Here is an 8,737-nt window from a genome sequence, read left to right as displayed (position 1 = left end):
GGCGCCGTTCGCTACCCGCGCCCGGTTCACGGGGCCTTGCTGCGCCGGCAGAGGCGCAAGTTAAGGTGGAGGTGCGGGGCGGCCGCTTTTTCGGTGGCCACCTGCCAGCACCTCCATCCCCGGCCTCCTGGTCTCCCCCCCTCCCCCTGCCGGCGGCATTGCCGGCTGTTTCCCGAGAGCCCGGCACTTCTCCTTGGTGCCGGGCTCTTTTGCCGGCACTCGCGATCAGGGTTCACGTTGTTGCAGGCCCCTCCCCCTTAACAGTGGGAGGAAGGCCTGCAGTACCACAGCGTGCCATGCCGCAGCGTGTGGCGCTGCGGCATGTTGCGCTGCGATATTCAGTTTCAGCGCCCTAAGAGGGACACGGAGCGCCTCGAGCCTCGTCCCGTCTCCCTCCATTCGGCCCCTCGAGCCTGCTCCGCCATTCAATGCGATCATGGCTGATCATCCAAATTCAGTACCCGGTACCTGCTTTCTCCCCATATCCCTTGATCCCTTTAGCCTTAATATATCTAACTCCTTCTTGAATATATTTAATGAATTGGCCTCTACTGCCTTCTGTGGTAGAGAATTCCACAGGTTCACCACTCTCTGGGTGAAGAAATTCCTCCTCATCTCTGTCCTAAATGGCTTACCCCTTATCCTTAGACTGTGACCCCTGGTTCTGGACTCCCCCGCCATTGGGAACATCCTTCCTGCATCTAGTCTGTCTAGTCCTGTTAGAATTTTATACGTTTCAATGAGATCCCCTCTCATTCTTCTAAACTCCAGCGAGTACAAGCCCAGTTGTCCCAATCTCTCCTCATACGTCATTCCTGCCATCCCAGGTATCAGCCTGGTGAATCTTCGCTGAACTCCTTCCATGGCAAGAACATCCTTCCTCAGATAAGGCGACCAAAACTGCACACAATACTCAAGATGTGGTCTCACCAAGGCCCTGTACAACTGCAGCAAGACAACCTTGTTCCTGTACTCGAACCCTCTCGCTACGAAGGCCAACATACCATTTGCCTTCTTAACCGCCTGCTGCACCTGCATGCTTACCTTCAGCGACTGGTGCACAAGGACACCCAGGTCTTGTTGCATTTCCCCTTCTCCCAATCTATTGCCATTCAGATAATAATCTGCCTTCCTGTTTTTCCCACCAAAGTGGATAACCTCGCATTTATCCACGTTATATTGCATCTGCCATGATTTTGCCCAGTCACCCAACCTGTCCAAATCATCCTGGAGTTTCTCGATATCCTCCTCACAGCACACATGCCCACCCAGCTTTGTGTCATCTGCAAATTTGGAGATATTACATCTAGTTCCCTTGTCAAGATCATTAATATATATTGTGAATAGCTGGGGTCCAAGGACCGATCCCTGCGGTACCCCACTAGTCACTGCCTGCCACTTGGAAAAAGACCCATTTATTCCAACTCTTTGCTTTCTGTCTGCCAACCAGTTCTCTATCCAAGTCAATACCTTGCCCCCAATCCCATGTGCCTTAACTTTACACGCTAATCTCTTATGTGGGACCTTATCGAAAGCCTTCTGAAAGTCCAAATACACCACATCCACTGGTTCTCCCTTATCTATTTTACCAGTTACATCCTCAAAAAATTCCAGTAGATTAGTCAAGCACGATTTACCTTTTGTAAATCCATGTTGACTTTGTCCGATCCTGTCACTGTTTTCCAAGTGCTCTGCTATTACATCTTTTATAATGGACTCTAGCATTTTCCCCACTACCGAATTCCCCGTTTTCTCTTTACCACCTTTTTTGAATAGTGGGGTAACATTAGCTACCCTCCAATCCATGGGTACTGTTCCAGTTTCATCGAATGTTGGAAGATGATCAGCAATGCATCTACTATTTCTAGGGCCACTTCCTTAAGTACCCTAGGATGTAGATTATCAGGCCCTGGGGATTTATCGGCCTTCAATCCCATCAATTTCCCTAACACCATTTCCCTACAAATACTGATTTCTTTCAGTTCCTCCCTTTCATCAGACCCTATGTTCCCCGACATCTCTGGGAGGTTATTTGTGTCCTCCTTTGTGAAAACAGAACCAAAATATATATTTAATTGGTCTGCCGTTTCTTTGTTCCCCATTATAAATTCCCCTGATTCTGACTGCAAGGGACCTACGCTTGACTTCACCAATCTTTTTCTCTTCATATATCGATAAAAGCTTTTACAGTCAGTTTTTATGTTCCCTGCAAGCTTACTCTCATTCTATTTCCCACTTCTTAATTAATCCCTTTGTCCTCCTTTGTTGAATCCTAAACTGCTCCCAATCCTCAGGTTTACTACTGCTTTTTCTGGCCGATTTATATGTCCTCTCCTTGGATCTTATGCTATCCCTAATTTCCCTTGCTAGCCATGGTTGAGTCACCTTTTTTGTTTTATTTTTATGCCAAACTGGGATGAACAAATTCTGTAGTTCATCCATGCGGTCTTTGAATGTTTGCCATTGCCTATCCACCGTCAACCCTTTGAGTGATATTCCCCAATCAATCCTATCCAACTCGTGCCTCAGACCATCGTAGTTTCCTTTATTTAAATTCAGGACCCTAGTCTCAGAGTCAACTACTTCATTCTCCATCTCAATGAAGAATTCTATCATATTATGATCACTCCGACCCAAGGGGCCTCGTACAACAAGATTGCTAATTAATCCCTTCTCGTTACATAATACCCAGTCTAAGATGGCCTGATCTCTGATTGGTTCCTTGACATATTGGTCCAGGAAACCATCCCGTAAACACTCCAGGAATTCCTCCTCCACAGTATTGTTACTAATTTGGTTAGCCCAATCTATATGTAGATTAAAGTCACCCATGATGACTGCTGTGCCCTTATTGCACGCTTCTCTAATTTCCCTTTTAATGCCATCCCCAACCTCCGCATTACTGTTTGGAGGTCTATATACCACTCCCGCTAACGTTTTCTGCCCCTTGGTATTTCTCAGTTCTACCCATACAGATTCCACATCATCAGAGCTAATATCCTTCCTTACAATCGTGTTAATCCCTTCTTTAACCAGCAATGCTACCCCACCTCCCTTTCCTTTTTGCCTATCTTTCCTGAATATTGAATACCCCTGGATGTTGAGTTCCCAGCCTTGACCACCCTGGAGCCATGTTTCCGTAATCCCAATCAAATCATATTCATTTACCTCTATTTGCACAGCTAATTCATCCACCTTATTACGAATGCTCCTCGCATTAAGACACAAAGCCTTCAGGCTTGTTTTTTTAACGCTCTTAGACCTATTAGAATTATTATTTACTGTGGCCATGTTTGATTTAAACCCTTGATTTCTCTGCCTGTCACCTTTGTTTTTCTCCTTCAAGTATTTTGCTTTTATCCTTGTTTCCCTTTCCTCTGTCCCCCTGCTCAGGTTCCCAACCCCCTGCCATTTTAGTTTAAACCCTCCCCCAGAGCACTAGCAAACACTCCCCCTAGGACATCGGTCCCAGCCCTGCCCAGGTGCAAACCATCCGGTTTGAACTGTTCCCACCTCCCCCAGAACCGGTTCCAATGTCCCAGGAATTTGAATCCCTCCCCCTCGCGCCATTCCTCTAGCCATGTATTCATCTGAATTATCCTTCTATTTCTACTCTGACTAGCACGTGGCACTGGTAGCTATCCTGAGATTATTACCTTTGAGGTCCTATTTTTTAATTTACCTCCTAACTCCCTATATTCAGCTTTTAGGACCTCATCCCGTTTTTTACCTATATCGTTGGTACCTATATGCACCACGACAACTGGCTGTTCATCCTCCCCTTCCAAAATGTTCTGCAGCTGCTCTGAGACATCCTTGACCCTTGCACCAGGGAGGCAACACACCATCCTGGAGTCTCGTTTGCGGCCGCAGAAACACCTATCTATTACCCTTACAATAGAGTCCCCTATTACTATAGCTCTACCCCTCTTTTTCCTCCCGTCCTGTGCAGCAGAGCCACCCCTGGTGCCAGGAAGTTGGCTGCTGCTGCCTTCCTCTGATAAGCCACCCCCCCCAACAGTACTCAAAGTGGTGTATCTGTTTGAGAGGGGGATGTCCACAGGGGACCCCTGCACTACCTGCCTGCACCTAGTACTCTGTCTGTTGGTCACCCCTTTCCTTTCTGCCTGTCCAACCTTTACCTGCGGTGTGACCAACTGATCAAATGTGATATCCACGATGTCCTCAGCCTTAAGAAATATATCTAACTCCTTCTTGAATATATTTAATGAATTGGCCTCAACTGCCCTGTGTGGCAGAGAATTCCACAGGTTCACCACTCTCTGGGTGAAGAAATTCCTCCTCATCTCAGTCCTAAATGGCTTACCCCTTATCCTTAGCCTGTGACCCCTGGTTCTGGACTCCCCCACCATCGGGAACATCCTTCCTGCATCTAGTCTGCCTAGTCCTGTTTGAATTTTATAAGTTTCAATGAGATCCCCTCTCATTCTTCTAAACTCCAGCGAGTACAAGCCCAATCGACCCAATCTCTCCTCATACGTCATTCCTGCCATCCCAGGTATCAGTCTGGTGAATCTTCGCTGCACTCCCTCCATGGCAAGAACATCCTTCCTCAGATAAGGCGACCAAAACTGCACACAATACTCAAGGTGTGGTCTCACCAAGGCCCTGTACAACTGCAGCAAGACATCCTTGCTTCTGTACTCGAATCCTCTCGCTACGAAGGCCAACATACCATTTGCCTTCTTAACTGCCTACTGCACAAACATACGGTTTATACCACCACAAGCGTAACGGTCAGTTATTTTTCTTAATAATCAAAAAATTCAAATCCATGAGTATGACAGTAAATTAACTGTTTGCTTTACAATATCTCAGCAATGGTTGGTTTTCTCTCAATAATATAACAGAATGATGTTGATGTACAAGGTTCGAGTATGGTTGTAGTGAGTTTAATTTCACAATCTACATCCATGTATCACTGGTATGCCTCCAGTATAGAGGCCGTCTCTTGGTAACACAAAAGAAAGAACTCACAGGCAGGAGAGTTATCCCTGGTATCCTGACCAATATTTATCCTTCAACCAACATAACAAAAACAGATTATCTGGTCATTATCACATTGCTGTTTGTGGGAGCTTGCTGTGCGCAAATTGCCTGCCGTGTTTCCTACATTACATCAGTGACTACACTTCAAAAGTACTTCATTTGCTGTAAAGCGCTTTGAGACGTCCGGTGGTCGTGAAAGGCGCTATAGAAATGCAAGTCTTTCTTTCTTTCACATTTATAAAGTGCCTTTCATGACCTCAGGACGTCCCAAACGCTTTACAGCCAATGAAGTACTTTGGAAGTCTAGTCACTGTTGTAATGTAGGAAATAGCAAGTTCCCACAAACAGCAATGTGATAATGACCAGATAATCTGTTTTTTATAAGGTGGTGTTGGTTGAGGGATAAATATTGTCCAGGACACCGTAGAGAACTTTCCTGCTCTTCTTCAAAATAGTGCGGTGGGATCCTTTACCTGAGAGGACGGACGGGGCCTTCTGACTCAGAGGCGAAGGTGCTACCCACTGAGCCACAGCTGACACTTACAACATAAAAGGTTTCTATAAGTAGCAGATGAGAGCACTGTCAGTGTTGGTATCGTGGATGCTTTGGGGTCATCTGCAGGACCGTCACTGTTGTCTTTCTTCTTCGTTAAACTGATACATACTGTAGCTTTCCATGGACTGTTACATATTAAGTTTTTTAGCGTTTTAAGCTATTAACACATTACATTCTGAACTTTTTGATATTCAGGCAACCGGGCAGACAATGACAAAATTGTAAGAACAGACTTAGCCTTAAATGCGGGTCTTCTTTGTCACCACCTTAGCATTACATTGATAGAGCTCACATCAATGGAGCTACTGAGCATCAACCAAGTTACTGAGTTGGAGCGTGCAAAGCAGTCAGCACAGACCTAGATCCCAAGTGGAATCCTATTTTCCACTTCAGGTGATTTAATCGAACATCATTTTAGTCACATACATCTCTTCCCAAGGTGTCACTCGAGTACACCAACAGTCTTTAAATTTGCAATTGAGACTTAGCCAGGTAGCTGATGATACTGACAACAGGCACGTTCAGACTCCTTACACACGGTGGCGTCAGTTATAGGACTGTCTGGTTTAGAGTTCTTATGCAAAGTCCAAGGCCGCTGGACCAATGAAGAATTCTCCATTGTTCAGTTTGTTAACACTCCATTTTGTCACAAAGTATGTGGAGAACTACCATTTTGGAGTACCGAAAGCCCGCCTATAGGGAATAAATGAACCCCTTCTCAGACACAGCTAAAATACAACCTGGCTTGAGAGCACACTGGGATTATACTTCATACAGTACCAAGTTTAAGTAGTGGGAGATGACCTCTGAAATGGACTCGCCGCTTGTTCCATTCTGGAGTCAGATTGTGTTGTGGAGTATTTTAAACCAACACTCGACACAAGGTTTTAGATCGATGGTCAAGTTGTCTTTATTGCACCGGTGGGGAAACAGTCTGCTCTGTCTTAGCCAGACCTTTCCAAATTGGTGCAGCAAACAGTACATTTTTATACATTACAACACACGTCAACATTCATTCCTGCCACCTGAATGGACCTTGGCCCGCATGCATCTTCACTGATTGGTTGCCTATGCTGCGTTACATTAAAGTACCACCTTTATTATTGGCCGTTATCCCCCAAGCTGTTGTTGCACCTATGACCTTTGTTTATGCCGGATGGGGTCTCATCAACATTGTACTTCTGACTCATTGTCCTCCTTTCCTGCCTCTCTCGGCCTCTTTTACTTCCAACTCATTGTTTTACTTTCCTGCCAGAACAGAACTTACATCCTCTTAGGCCTCTTATGGTTCCCACATCCGGCTATGTTATCTCAACTGCCAATTCAGCAACTTAGAAAAAGCTTACTACTGCAAAGTATGGTCTTTATTACACCATTCAGTGAAACTGTCAGCGATGTCAGTTTAACTCTTTCCCCACTGCAGATTGTCAGTGTGAGGGTGAAACCACTCCACTATGATGCACTCTTAAAACTCCAAGTGCGGTTTACATCAAACGCTCCTCTTTTGTAAGTTTTATATCGTTTGCCTGAGGAAAGGTCACCAATTGACACCTGGAAAATCTGATTCTCAGGACTGCACAGAACAGCTTGTACACTGTTTGGTTTGGTTCTACTGTTCATATTTTAAAGATAACTGTGCACAAAGCTTTGTACTTTAAACATTTTAGTTGTATATGTTTGACAAAAAAAATTATCTTGGGTAGCAAATAAATTCTAATTCCTACTAGTGAGATTTTTCTAAATGAATCAAACCAAACTAATCAGAGAAAGTAACTGACAAAACAAACAGACACGTGAAATAAAGCAAAAGCAATACTGAAATATATGAATTCAATCCCTCCCCAGCTTACTGGGGACTGGAAATCTTGCACAGTGTATAAGAAAAGTTGTAAACAGCAATTGGAAATATATTTAGCAGATACTGATGCAGAGGCAGGGGAGGGAGCAATGAGAAGGTGAACGCATCCATTTTCCTATATGTTAATAAGGAAGGAACACTGAATAGTTATAATCATTTCAAATTTGAGTATGGAGATAATCTCTAATGTGTAATAACGAAGAAGTTTGATCACATTTGTGTATAAATGAGTTTGGAAACAATTGCAGAATGGACTTTAATAGACAGTGAAAGGTAGGTGTGAGCCATGGCTCAGTGGTAACGCTCTCGCCTTTAAATCATGAAAGTTGTGGGTTCAAATCCCACTCCAGAAGTACAAAGCACACAATCTAGACTAATGCTCCAGTGCAGTATTGAGCGAGTGCTGGACTGTCGGAGGTGCCGTCTTTCAGACAAGATGTTAAACTGAGGCCCTTCATCTACCCTCTCAGGTGGATGTAAAAGATTCCATGGCACTATTAGGATAAAGAGCAGAGGAACTCTCCCTGGTGTCCTGGCCAATATTTGTCCCTCAACCAACATCCCTAAAACAGATTATCTGGTCATTATTTCATTGATGTTTGTGGGACCCTGCCGTTTCACAAATTGGCTGCCACGTTTTACATTACAACAGCGACTACACTTCAAAAGTACTTCATTGGCTGTAAAGTACTTTGGGACGTCCAGAGGTTGTGAAAGGCGCTACATAAATGCAAGTCCTTCTTCTACATATGAGGACACCAAGTCTAAGCTGTCATTTGTACCGCTGCCAATAGATGTCCAGACAATTTTAGGTTTGAGTGATGTTAAAGACTTGATTTAATGAAAAGGGTTTACTAAGTAAAGGGGGTAACATGCGATATGGAGGACTTCACAGAAATCACAGAAACCCCCACAGTGCAGATAGAGGCCATTTCGGCCCATCGAGCCTGCACCGACACATATCCCACCCTATCCTCGTAACCCCACGTATTTAATCCCCCTAACACTAAGGGTAAATTTATCATAGCTAATCAACCTAACCCGCACATTTTTGGACTGTGGGAGGAAACCGGAGCACCTGGAGGAAACCCACGCAAACACGGGGAGAATGTGCAAACTCCACACAGTCACCCGAGGCCAGATTCGAACCCGGGTCCCTGGCGCTGTGAGGCAACAGTGCTAACCACTATGCCACCGTGCTATACAAGGATCTATTTGAAGGATTGGATTGTTTGCCATGGGAACAATGGATCAGGATTCATAAGTAAGTCAACCCAGTAATCCACTCACAAAGAATAGTTTGCAATGCAGAA

This window comes from Somniosus microcephalus, chromosome 15 (assembly GCF_052327205.1).
Source record: "Somniosus microcephalus isolate GS21.2 chromosome 15, FLI_Smic_1.0, whole genome shotgun sequence".
Classification (NCBI taxonomy): domain Eukaryota; kingdom Metazoa; phylum Chordata; class Chondrichthyes; order Squaliformes; family Somniosidae; genus Somniosus; species Somniosus microcephalus.
This window is presented reverse-complemented; position numbering follows the sequence as displayed.